Genomic DNA, 13701 nt, shown 5'->3' on the forward strand with positions numbered 1-13701 from the left:
CAACAACAGTTGAGATGGGCATTTTGGGTATTGTACTAATAGACACAACTGTAGATGAGGGATCAGGCATGAACATGCTACTAAAAGATATTTGGAAAACACTAGGACAACCCATACTATGGCCACCTACTTTTCAATTACTCATGATAGATTAGCATGGGATAAAACCATTGGGATCTCTGATGGCACAACCGATAATGATTGAGACACAACCATTTTTACTAGATTTTGTGGTCATCCCACTAAAGAGAAGAGGTATGATCGTATCCTTTGATGGAATTGGTTGGTGCAATAAAAAGTAAAACATGATTAAAAATAGGGAACATAGAGGTAGAAGATTCATAATTGATTTGCATACACAAATGGTAGGGGAAGAGGTAGCATCATTAGACTTAGAAGGTGAAGTCAAGTGAGATGACAAAGGAAAAAAGAGGATGGAACTAGATGAAGAAGGGGTGTTGAGATTAGAAGAAGGGTTGAATGATGATAACCTAGATTCGGTGAACAGAATGCTACACAGGTAGATAGAAGATTATAAGCTCTTTCCAAGCTACAACATGTTGGGTGTTGAGGAAGGAAAATAAGGCAATGAGTTTCCAAAGGAGTACAATGAACTAAAGGAGAGAGAAGCGTAGGTGGATGAAAAATTGGCCCATACATTCAGTGAAGATAAATTGATCAAGTATGACGAGCCTATTGTGAAAGCAATAAACTAGGGTGATGAGGAAAATCCAAAAAGCATTCTTGTAGGAGATGATTGGAACCTAGTTTTGAAGGTGGTAGCATTCAAAATATTTATGGCGTTCAAGGACATCTTTGTGTGGATGTATAAATACTTAAAAGGAGTGCCACTAGAACTATGTGTCCACTAGATACCACTGATCAAAGGTCTAGTACTTATATAGAAGCAGCTGAACCAAATGAATAAAAACTATTTGACATGGGTCACAGAAGAAATTGATAGGATACTAGAGCCAGGAATCATTTTTAGAGTACATATGAGTGAGTGGGTATCACTAATCATGATATCTCTAAAAAAGGACACAACATAGATCAGAATATGTGTATACTTTTGATGTCTAAATGTAGTAACAATTAAAGACCCATTCTAAATACCATTTACGAATGACATCTTGGAGGAAGTAATAGGGCATGAGATTTATTCATTCATGGATAGATTCTCATGGTACAATCAGATATCCATTGCTGAAGAAGACAAATTAAAAATAAAATTCATTATGGAAGATGGAGTATATGCATACAATAGGGTTCCATTTGGATTGTGCAATGCACCAATGACATTTCAAAGGATTATCTTACACATATTTGATAAAATGCCTATCAGAAGTTTTAAAGAATTCCTAGATGACTAGTCAATCTTTAGCATAGAAGATAAACACATAATGACACTCAAAGAATGCATGGAGAGGTGTAGATGAGAAAAATTGGTGCTAAACCCAAAGAAGTGTAGGCTCATGGTGCCACAAGAAAAGCTTCTTGGACACATAGTTTGTAAAGAAGGGTTGAAGATGGATCCAAACAAGGTCTATGTAATCTTAGAGATGCCACCCTTGATAGATTTATTGGAAGTAAAGTCAATTTTAGGGCACACTAGTTATTATTGGAGATTTATTAAGAGCTTTGTGAAAGTTTCCTACCTACTGGACAAACTCACCTACAAGGGTGAACCTTACAAATGGGAAGCTAAATTGAATGATACTTTTGAGGGATTGAAAATAGGATTTACCATAGCACCAATTCTAGCCTATCTAAATTGGGAAAAATAATTTCATGTTCATGTAGATGAATCAAATTATGCCATTAGAGCAACATTGGCATAGATAGGTGACCACAAATTAGACCATCCAATGTATTTTGGAAGTAGATTGTTATCTAAGGAAAATAAAAACTATAGTATGATAGAGTGAGGGCCAATAGGGATGGTGTATGTAGTGAAAAAATTTAGACATTATTTGTTGGCAACACCATTTTTATTCTACATAGATCATCAAGGACTGCTATAACTGGTGAATAAGCCAATTGTTCAAGGAAGAATAAGTCGATGGTTGCTATTACCAAAGAAGTTCACATTTAAGATCACAGTTTAGCTAGGGAAAAGTCATGTAAGTGTAGATCATTTGTCAAGAATAAAATTGGGGTATCCACCAAAGGGAGTTGATGATGATTTTCCAGATACACAACTATTTCATGTTACAATACTACCATCCTAGTATGCACATATCAGAAAATATCTATTGACAAGATAGTTTCCCAATGAGATGCCACCAAGTGAGAGAAGAAAATTTGTGTTGAGGAGCTAAATGTTTTAGTTAATTAATGGGCTATTATACAAAATGGTACCTAATTAGATTCTAAGGTGATGTATATTAGAGGAGGAGATTCTAAAGGTACTAAAAAAAGAACATGAAGGACTAGTAGGAGGACACATGGGGCTAGACACAACTACACAAAAGATAATTTTGATAGGATTATGGTGGCCAACCATACACAACACTGCTAGAGAGTGGGTTGTTGCATGCAACACATTTCAGTAAGCTAGGAAACCATTAAAGAGGGACTTCATGTCTCTGAATTCCTTGCATGCACAAGAACTCTTTGAAAGATGAGGATTGGACTTAGTCAAACCTCTAAAGGTGAGCAAAGCTAGAAGGTACTAATACATAATGGTAGTGATAGAGTACCTAACTGAGTGGGTAGAGGCATGCATACTACCAGATAACTTTGTAAGGGATTCCACTGTAGTTGACAAGTGATTGGGGAGGATACTTTGTTAACCATGTTATATGATTGCTCACTACTAAATTTAAAATCTATCATTCATTATTAAGCCTGTACTATCTAAGAGCCAACAAACAAGCTGAAGCCACAAACAAGATCCTAGTTAGAGTGATTTATAAATCCTATGTAGTTGAAGGAGAAGATTGGGAGGAGAAGTTACCATTAGCCTTATGGGTGTATCGTACTTCATATAAAGTAAATACTAAGCATACTTTGTTCCAACTGATGTATAGATAGGAGGTAGTGGTATTGATAGAATTCATGGTACCAAGTTTGAGGATAGCAATTGAGAACAAGCTGGGTGACATGGAAAGCCTAAGAGAGAGATTGTACAACTTGAACAAACTTGATGAGCAATGGCTATAGGCATAGTGGGCCACCAAAGTTACACAAAATAGGTAGAAGGCATGGCATGATAAGCACTTAAAACTAAACAAGTTTCAACTCGATTAGTTAGTGCTAAAGTATAATAGATGGAACAAAATTAGACCTAGGAAGTTCAAAGATAAATGGGTTGGACCATACAAGATCCGAGAAGTTAGAGAGAATAGGGCAATCAAGCTATGGAAGTCAGATAGGAAAGAAATACCAGACATAGTGAATGGGTCAAAGTTAAAAATATTTCATGAGAGAAATGTTCCCCCTCTAACAAACAATTGAAAAAAAAAATACAACTAAAAATAATGTATATATGTAAAATAAGTGTAAAAGAAAATCTTGTATTTCTATCTTTAAGTGGATAGATGTAATAAGGAATTGAAAATAGTACAAGAATTTTGGAGATATAATGGCATGATACGACTTGTAAAGGAGATGCCAAAACTAAAGTATAAGGACTGTATAGTGTACGGTGACAAGGATGGCAAAACAATAGAAAGCTAGCATAAGGAGCATATGGTGTTTGGTGATAGGAAGAGAAGCAAAGAATAAGAACCGTATGATGTATGGTGACAAAAAAAATGGCATAAGGACCATACGGTGTATGGTGAAAAGGAGAAATAAAATACAAAGACTGTACAGTGTACGGGTGACAAGGATTTGGTATAAATTGTCTTCGTATGGCTTGTTTTCGTATGACCTTATATGGTACTCACTAAAGGGAAATACAAATGCTAAAGCTAAGGATGAAAAGTGTATGACCTTGAAGGAGAAGGTTATCAGGGAAGTCTTCACCATATGGACATACCATGGATCAGCTAGCATTAAAAGAAATCAAAAAGTTGAGACACTAAGGCCATACAAGAAAAAGCCTATTTCAGGAGAGAAGAACAACTATATGGTGATTTAGGAATAACATATGGATTGCCAAGTATCATTGACCACATAGTATAAATGGATAGAAACAAGAAAACATAAACATTGTATGATCATACAAGTACTTGAAAGAAAGGAAATTATCATTGTATAATGTATGTCTGAGGGTAGAGAGTTATAAAAGGTAGAAAGGTCATATGATATGTGTAAGAAAATAAAAATGCACTTGGGTAGGAAACAAGAGTTAGCTTGAAGGATTAAAGGAGGCAAAAACACTAGAAAACATCGTACTATCAGCATATAGCTATCACATGAGAGAATTCAGAGGAGAGAGCTATACTTTTTACAAGCCATACAATATTGTAAGCCATAAAAGAGAAGTCATTCGTAAAGTGTTGAGGGAGGGCCATATGGTAGGAGAGGGATTTTGTAACAAATTTGTATGGAGAAGAAACTAACCTAAAGGTTTGTAATCTACCCTATAAAATGACAAAGAAGTGATAGTTATGCATTCAGTTGACAAAAGGGCTTGGAAAAAGAAACTAGATGAAGACTTAGCTCTGAACAGGAATGTGAAGACATTGCAATCTAGAGTCCATGTAGCAGGAGGAACTAGTATAGGTCCAAACAAGAAGAAAGTGAAGCAACCAAAACAATCGTCTATGATAGATATTCCTATAGTACAGAGTATTACATTCAAAGGATTGAATGGTGTAGACTACTAGAAGTGGTGGTATGGGACTCCAAAAAACCACCAAGTTAAGGCTAGCATTAGGAAAGCACAAGTAGAATGGGTAATAAAAATGCATGTATTTTTTATCAGAGACTACAAAGGTTTCTATGCATAATGATAAAAATGTATGATAGGTTCTCTCAAACCAGTACATTCGAATATCTTGGTTGCAACTTAGTAGTGTCATACAAACCAGCCAAATTCACATGTATTTGGGATACCTAGCCATGTTCAAGGCAAAAGAAAAATAGAAAGTAAGCCTAAAAAGATGAGCTAAGAAGTGAAGATGCAATTGATATAGCTTGTGTGCAGAGACCTATTGCAAGTAGAGCAAGAGGTCCTTTTAGACACATCAAAGGTAGAGGGTTGAAGAAATCCAATATATAGGAAGCTCACTAGTGCTATTTGATGGACATCATGAAGAGTCACCTCACAAGTTCTAGCCATGCCTCAAATATTTCATTTCCATATGTAGCAATGATGAATAGGATTTTACATAGTAGGGTATATGACTGGGCAACATTATTGGTAGAATGGATGTCAGAATTCATGAGATTGTAGCACAAGACATTCTACATGCTGTATTATGTCATCAACCTATTCCTAGATGCAACAATGTAGGTGATCCCCAATGATGCACTGGAGACCAAATCGAGACCACTCACACCTAGTAAAGCACCTATTATGTAGTGGAGGCATTTGGATACACTTAGCACCAAAACTATCAAATAGAAATGACCAAGGCTAGATGGTGGAAACATAGATAGTGGTCGAGAGGAGAATTCTTTAGAGGACAGTGGGACTGATGGGGAAGACAAAGAGGAAAAGGAGATAAAGGTGATTATAGCTATGCCATTAAGATTCCAATGGCTTGCACTCTCAGCTATGACACATTTGGCTCCTATTCACATACATGGCATTCCAAGTTTTGGTTAGTTCAGGTGGCTAGTAGTGATGACACTAGTATTGACTATGACATAGCCTATCGAAGAGACACGAGCTATTCTAGAGGCAGTAGTAGAAGCACATCCATCTCCAATAGAGATAGCTACTTCATAGATAATGATGGAGCTAGCTCAAGAGACTTTACTAGAGGCTATAAATGAGACATTGGTACCTAATACTGAGATGGACATAAAGATAGGGGCAATGGAGGTATCAACAGGTGAGCAGTTGGGGGCATCAGGTGTCCAATTGGATGTAGTGGGTTCTAATATAGTGTTTATGCTAGATATGGCACTAGTAGCATCACTTGAATTAGATAGAGAGAATTGAACCCAAAAACTAAGTGTTTACCTAAATATGTGGTTCCACCATACCCCAACACCTCGAATGATGTACCTATGAACACCCACATGTGAAGCCATTTCAGAGGAGAACCCATTATAGACACAAGAGGTTGGGCAGACATTCGCTAAGGGATTATTGCTTAGCAGTATTGAGTGTATGGTAGAAGCAATAGAGAGGGGTATGGGTGTGCAACAAGGACATCTAGTAGCATGGGAAGTAGGGATGAGAGCGAAATTCATTGCTGATGTAGTAGCTCTAGCGACTTGGGCTCACTATGTGTTAGCTTCTGCAGAGACTCAGGCATTGGACCGAATAGTAAAGGAGCTAGAGGGAGTCATATCTTTTATAGGATTAGGATACCTGACAACCTTTGTTGTCTATTTTGAGGAGTGGGGATGGCCAGATGTGGAGACTACAAAGATGCAACAGGATTGGGCCATGATGAGAGATCTTGGTATGGAGAGTCAAGTAGAGGCTTTAACTCACAAGATAGTGAAGTTACATAAGGAGGCATATTACACCCTTTGGAGGAGCTAGAAAAATTAAGTAGCAACTAAGAGGGCTCGAGAGGAGTCAATTGCCAAGTTAGCTATGGATAGGGCATCCTGGGAATCTGAGCGGGAAGCCTTGTTAGATAGATAGAGTTAGCTATAGAAGTTGGCAGTAGAAAAGGAACAAGTGGTAGTAGAGAAGGAGAAAGAGTTGGGAGAAATTGCAAGGATGATGCAATAAACATTAGAGCTTTAGATGGAGGTAGAAGAAAAACTAAAGGTTAGGAAAGAGCAAGTCTACATGCTACAGACAAAGCTGAAAGAGTTGAGGGTGCAAATGACCACTATGCCAGGGATGCATCCCTCTGTTTAGTATTTATGCATTAATGTACCTAGTTTATTTTGATTTTTTTTGTATTTTCATGCAAAGATGAATTTCTTTTGGAGGAGATGATGTTATTAGTAAAATCTATATTATAGCCAATGGGTAGAATAGTATCTTAATGGGTGCATGATGCTTTAGTCACCCCTTTGGAAAGTTATATCTACACCATCTAGAATGGAATTGTAATCATTGTATTTAGATTTTAAACATTGAGTAAATATTTCATATATGAATAAAGTATTTTGCTATGTTGTATTGTGCTATACTACATGTGTTAAGTATCTTTACCCTATACAATAAACACTAGGCCCAAATGCTCTAAGGATTTAGTTAGTTTAAATTGTACAACCACCATGAGGTCAAACTTGCATAAGCTAATTTATTTGTAATTAAATGAAATCTCAATCTTCTTTTGAACCTTAGGCCAATCCACTTAGGCCTATTTTTCAACAAATTTCAATTGCAATTATTTCATGGCTGAAATTGTAATGTTCTTAGGCTCATGAGTTTTTGAAATTCACCCATTTCTTAGGCTAACATGTTCTTGATTGAAGATTTTCATGTTGTTGGGCTTAACTTGATCATGGAGTAGAAAACATGGTTCTCTTGGGCTCAAATTCATGATGAGAATTGGAAAATATAGCCTTCTTGCACTCAATCAAAAGAAAATTTTTTACTTGTGTTAGTCTACTATCATGACCTGATTAGAATCAATTGGAGATTGTCACAAACTCGACAACTTTAACATGTCTTAAGTGGAGTTTGACGTCTAGTTAGGCTCACACATCATACCTTGTGCCAAATTTTTTGGCTAATGATGTGGTTTAAGCCTTTGATCTAGTAGATTATGAAGGTGATCCAGTGGATTGTGCAGCTGATTGTTCGAGCAAGTTCAATACCCTTCATAGTGGTTGGATCAAGTTTGTATCATTTACTTGGGAAGTGTATTTGTAGAGTTTATTATTTCTATTGCATATGTGATTATGCAAGCTTACTTGTGAAGTGTATTAGTAGAAGTGCAATATAACTCTTGTATGTGCGATATGCATATGATCTAAAGAGAGAAATAATGCTCTTAATTGACAAATTAGGGTTTTCAATGATAAGTGAAAATTTATTGTAATTGTTTTGAGAACTCTATAAAGAGAACATCATTTTTGTGGGCTAGGTTTTTCACCCTTAAGAGGATAGTTTTCTTTGGATAAATCTTTTTTGTTTAGTGTTATTTTTTATTTGAATTTTAGTTATTTTCTCTATTATATATTTTGGTTCAAAATTTAACACATAAATTCAGCACCATAGACTAGACTAGAAACAACACCATAAGAAAACTTTATTATAATCCAACACATTAGAAAAGTAATCAAATTTGAATTGGAAGGTCTTATCAGACCAACAATAAGTTCATCTTTGCATAATTATAAGATAATATCAAATAAAACAATCATGAATACATCAGATAAGCAATTAGGTAGATCAACAAGAGATCATATATTAGAGATAAAACTTGATCAATATATATTTGCATGGAAATAATTCTTAATCTTTCATAATACAAGGAAAAATGATATTCTTGGCTCAAAATGTCATAAGGGATGACACCAATGGCTTGCAACTACAGTGAACCCAAAGTGTCATTTAAAGGGGAATTTCAAATCTTAGACATATTAGTGAAGCAATTACCAAGACTTGGTGAGATTTACCCATAACCAAAATAGAATAGATATGGATCACTAATCTCTAGACATTGCATGCTAAAATTAACTGCAAATAACTAATCCATAAGTACCAAAATTTTTTAAAAAAAGTAAGTGAAAAAAATACTCTATGCATGGCAACTCTAACAGACTCGTGGTGCTAAGAATGTTTGTCAGTGAAAAAGTGACTTATTCTTGCATATTTCATTGTTTTTAGTGGAGGTTTTTATAAAGTTAAACTTTTCAATGGAGAGGATTGTCTTTTGGGTCATGAACCCAGCTGAAACTTGAGACATTGTTAACTATGATGATTGTAACATATTTGGGGCTGCATTACGTGTTTAAGACAATCATGTGTTAGGGAATTTTGTCCACTCTCCAATGCTTCCAATAGACTTACGAGGACTTAATGGGATCCTTATAAACCCTAACCACAAGTTCCAATCAGAATATATCAACCAATATACATTTAACCCAACAAACAAGAAAGACTCTCAACATTATCATATTCAGACAACAAAGTATAAATTCTGGGACAGTTTTTGGAAATTAGACTTTTTGACCCACTAAAACTCGAAATACTTTTTTTTGGTAAAAATAAAGCTTTTTGGTAACATCCTTATCTTTCTACTCACCAATTTATAGGGTTTTAAATGCCAAATAAATCATTCAACTAATATTTTCTCTGATTGGAAATTCTAGAGACATTTTCTATGACACAAAAGATAAACTTGAGTGGTGGACACACATTTAGTATTCCTAGACTTAGTGAAGTAATTTTTTAAAAATTATATTAGGATATAATTACTTGTATTATTATCTAAACTTATGTATTTAGTGTTTATCTAACTTATATATTGTCTGGATACAATGGTTCTTTATTATCTAGACTTCAAAATAACTAGCAAATTGTATTGTTCACGTGGCTTAAAGCATAGGAGCACTTGACTAACAATGTGGTATGGAATCAATTTTTCTAATTGAATAAATTCAAGAAACCTTTCAATAGAAAATTAATATGCTTTATATTATATGAAAATCATCATATAACAAGATCAAATTGATTTGGATAAAAATTGAAAAATGCAAGCTCTATTTTTATATTGTGAATTCAAACTCTTAATCTGAAATTTGAAATACTCTTTGCATGCAGTTTGAAAGCATGTGTACATATTTACTATTACAAACATCTCTCAATGGTTTATAACCTTAGATAGAATCCTCTTATGAATATCAGATAGTTTGGTCAAGTAGCTTTCACATGAACTATTAATATGTCTTTGTAGAAGCTATGAACCCACATTAGACATCTTCAATTTGTGGCATTGATCATTGTCTCAAGAATATTCCACATGATCTCCTATGGTCACAATTTAAAGTTCTCATTTTGAGAAAGTTGTATCTTTTTTTAAATTTCTTAAAAGGAAAAAAAAAGAAGGCAACAATCTTCATTTCTATTGACCAATGCAACGATTTCTTCTTGAAACCTTCATTTTCTTTACTTTCCTGTATAGATTCATGTCCTTAGACTATTAGCTCTAAGCACCTAAACAATCTCAACCTTCTGGCAGTTTCATAGTTTCATTCTTGTCTGGTTCTAGTAAACCCTTCTAGAATTGATTATATTACATGGGTCTAATATACAAAGTGATGTAATTACATACCAAATGGACTATAAGTATAAATGGTGAAACCACAAATGAAATATTTTATCCATTCAACAAAATTCAATCCAATGTAGAGGTCATCTCTCTATTGAAGATACTTTTTACTTTCTTTTCACAAATTCATGCAACCTACTATAATTTATAGGCTGAATGTGATTAATGAATCTTGAAACCATCCATAATTTCTTCCACAAAATGTCAATTATTTAGCACAAGAAACATTCTTAATATTCATAAATGGAAAAAGATATGAACATGACTAGAAGTATACAAATGGTTTAAATTTTTGTGTTGCATTGCTGAATATATGGAGATCACAGAGGCTTATGAGGAGGATTTTTTGATTTCTTGAATATAAATTTTCCAAAACCAAGTAGTTCTTCCTAAACCCTAGAGGTAGTGTCTTGTGGAATGTACATAGTATGGGAGCTAGATTAAAAATTGGTTGAGTTGTTAGGTGGTATGAAGATGTTTCAGTTCTTAGTGATATACAATGCTTTGCAGATGTTGAACTTACATGTGTTCAACAACACAATGCCAAAATTTTTAATCTATTATTGTACCTCAATGCTACATAATTTTGAAGTAGAAACTTTACTACCACCTAAGGGAGTATGGAGATCTCTAGGAAAAGGTTCATGGATTGGTTTTTCAAAGGTGCAAGATGTTATGTCTGTAAATAGGCCTCCCAGTATAAAAAAGGAGCATAGGAAGGAAATATGTTAAGATCTTTTCTCATTGTCATTGCATGGAACACACATCCAAGGAGCTTCCTGCACAATACACCTACAAAGGGAGGATCTTGAATTGCTGAATTTAGAAGTGTCACAATCCCAATAGAAGAAAGCCTTAGGTCCAAAGAGTAACTTTTCTACAAAAATTATCTAAAACATTTGCCTAAACATTCTAGCTATAGTGCTTGTAGCAACGAGGGTACCAAGATATCCAAAAGGTAGAGATTTATAAGGATTTAAATGGTTTTTCTTTGGTTAAGTTTAGATAGAGGAGAATAGTATGGAGGAACTTGTGGTAGAGATTTGAAAAGACTTGAAGGATCCTATTTTGGTAGTTAATTATTCAATAATTATTTTTGAGTTAGCTCCATGATTGTTTCAATCAAGTATTTTCTATCTCTACCCTAACATCAATAGTGTTCCCAAATCATCTATGATCTAACTATGTCCAGTATCAATTCCTTTCATGTGACCATTCTTTCCTCACTTAATCTTCCCTTTATGAGTCAAAAACATAATTTTAGGACATCAGTCTTAAATGAACTAAACCTTGGAATAGTTCATTCATCACCATCATGGTAAAGGATAGTAATAAGTTTTTCATCTCCTTAAAGAATAATAAATGGTATTTTAGCCTTGAAGATGAATGCAAACTGTTATGTGATTGCGCTTAATAGAAGGTAAACATCCCAACTACAACTATATGAGCTATGTTCAAACTTCATCTAATGATTAGTCATGCTCCTTTTTTCATCAAAGTATTTCAACATTAGTTTCCTATCCAAAAGTAATAATAGATCATAAATGCATCTATTAAGAAACCAAATATCAGTTAAAAATATAACTATCTATAACTTTCCACCCATACCTCCAAAAATTTGTACGCGAAGAAGTGGTAATCTCTCAACTATAAATAATTGTTGGCTCAAGGAATCTTTTCTCTATTCAAAACTAAAATAGTACATAATTTTTTTGTCAAAAACTGAAGTAGATGGTGCTAAGTTACTTTTCATCAAAGAATGAACAACACATCATGCCCAAATGGATTTATGTACTTCAAAAAAACTCCAACCCTGATAAAAGAATAATGCAACATTCAAAAGCCTACTCAACTCCCAACTTATGTATAAATCCCACATACACTATTCTTAACATCAACCAATCAATACCATTATTTAATATTTGAAATAGGCCTTAAAATTAGGCACAATTATCTTCCAAGGCACTTTTTTTTTCCAAGAATAGTCAACACTCTTAAGGAAAAAAAGAATACAATATAGTGCAATGGCTAAGTAGATACCCTTATAAAATACAAAATTTTCTCTTTATAGATCAAATATGGTCTAGAGATAATATTGGAAGTTTCCTCAAAACTACCATCACACTAAAATAAGATATATGAATAAATAAGTTAGCTTCAAATACAACTGCCTAGGCTTAAATTTCTAAAGTCATACAAAATTGAGAATATATGATAAGTTTAAACTTAGCTGAAATTTACCAAGACTAATGCAAAATCTAACAAAAGAAATTGACACTTTTGAATATTCCAATGCTGACATGGCATAAAACCTAACTTGGAATGTGCAAAGATAGGCAAGGAAGACAAGCGGAGATCCAACCAACTTTAAGACCATTAAATCAAAAGTTCAAAACCCACAGCTTTGACACATTATTTTAAAATATAAAATATTTAATCACAATGAAGGTGACACAAACTAATAATGTGGTGTAATCATGAAAAGAATGTAAAATCAATCTAAACTATTATTGTTGATGTGGAATGTTAGGAAGTTTGTAGGTCCAGTCCAGCTAAGAAACTCATCACTCTTGCTAAGTATCATCGATTATTTTCAAATGATAGAAATATAAACATATAATTCAAACAACCTTTGTAACTCACCAACAATCAAAGAAATAGTGAGTTACATGTATGCAATAGCTTATCAATCATAACCATCAAGCTTTGAAAAGCCAAAAGCTATATTTGATGGACTAAAATTTGAAGTCACACTCAAAATCATATCTATAATCACCTTAAAACTTTATTTTCTAAGGATAGACTAGGCTGGTATGTAAATTGGAGCATAAGAAAGGCCATACAACTGAGAATCACATTACAAATCTACAATAAGATCACTATAGGTTCAAAACACTACTAAAGTTACCTTATTCCACCATATTTACATCCAAATAACACCCAATATAAGGATTAGAGTCACTACTATCAAACAACATTAAAATTGTAAGGGATAATTAGCTTGCAAGCTTGACATTATGTTTCATCTACCAGTGTAGCTTATATAATGGATTCATATAGCTTCAATATAATGCCCCCATTTTTAGGGTTCTCTAGTAGTGCAGTTTCTAAATTTTAGGGTTTGTTTCAACTTGATTAGAGGGGCAATTTGGTGTTTCCAATGATCTTAGAGGGTTTAGAAGAGTCATATGACACTTTCAAATGTTATTTTTGGCTTCTAGTTTAGGCTAAAAGATTCATGTAGGGTGGCTCTATTTTTATTAAGTCATGCACTTAGGTTCATTTATCATATTTCATTATCAAGACCACTCCTATGTAGTCAGATTTCAATTTTGATATACTTTGATCATTGTCACTAGTTGGGTGTATTATTGAGCTATGTTTAATTGAT

The sequence above is a fragment of the Cupressus sempervirens genome, chromosome 5, assembly GCF_028749045.1.
Source record: "Cupressus sempervirens isolate cs-2001-9-10 chromosome 5, ASM2874904v1, whole genome shotgun sequence".
Taxonomy (NCBI): domain Eukaryota; kingdom Viridiplantae; phylum Streptophyta; class Pinopsida; order Cupressales; family Cupressaceae; genus Cupressus; species Cupressus sempervirens.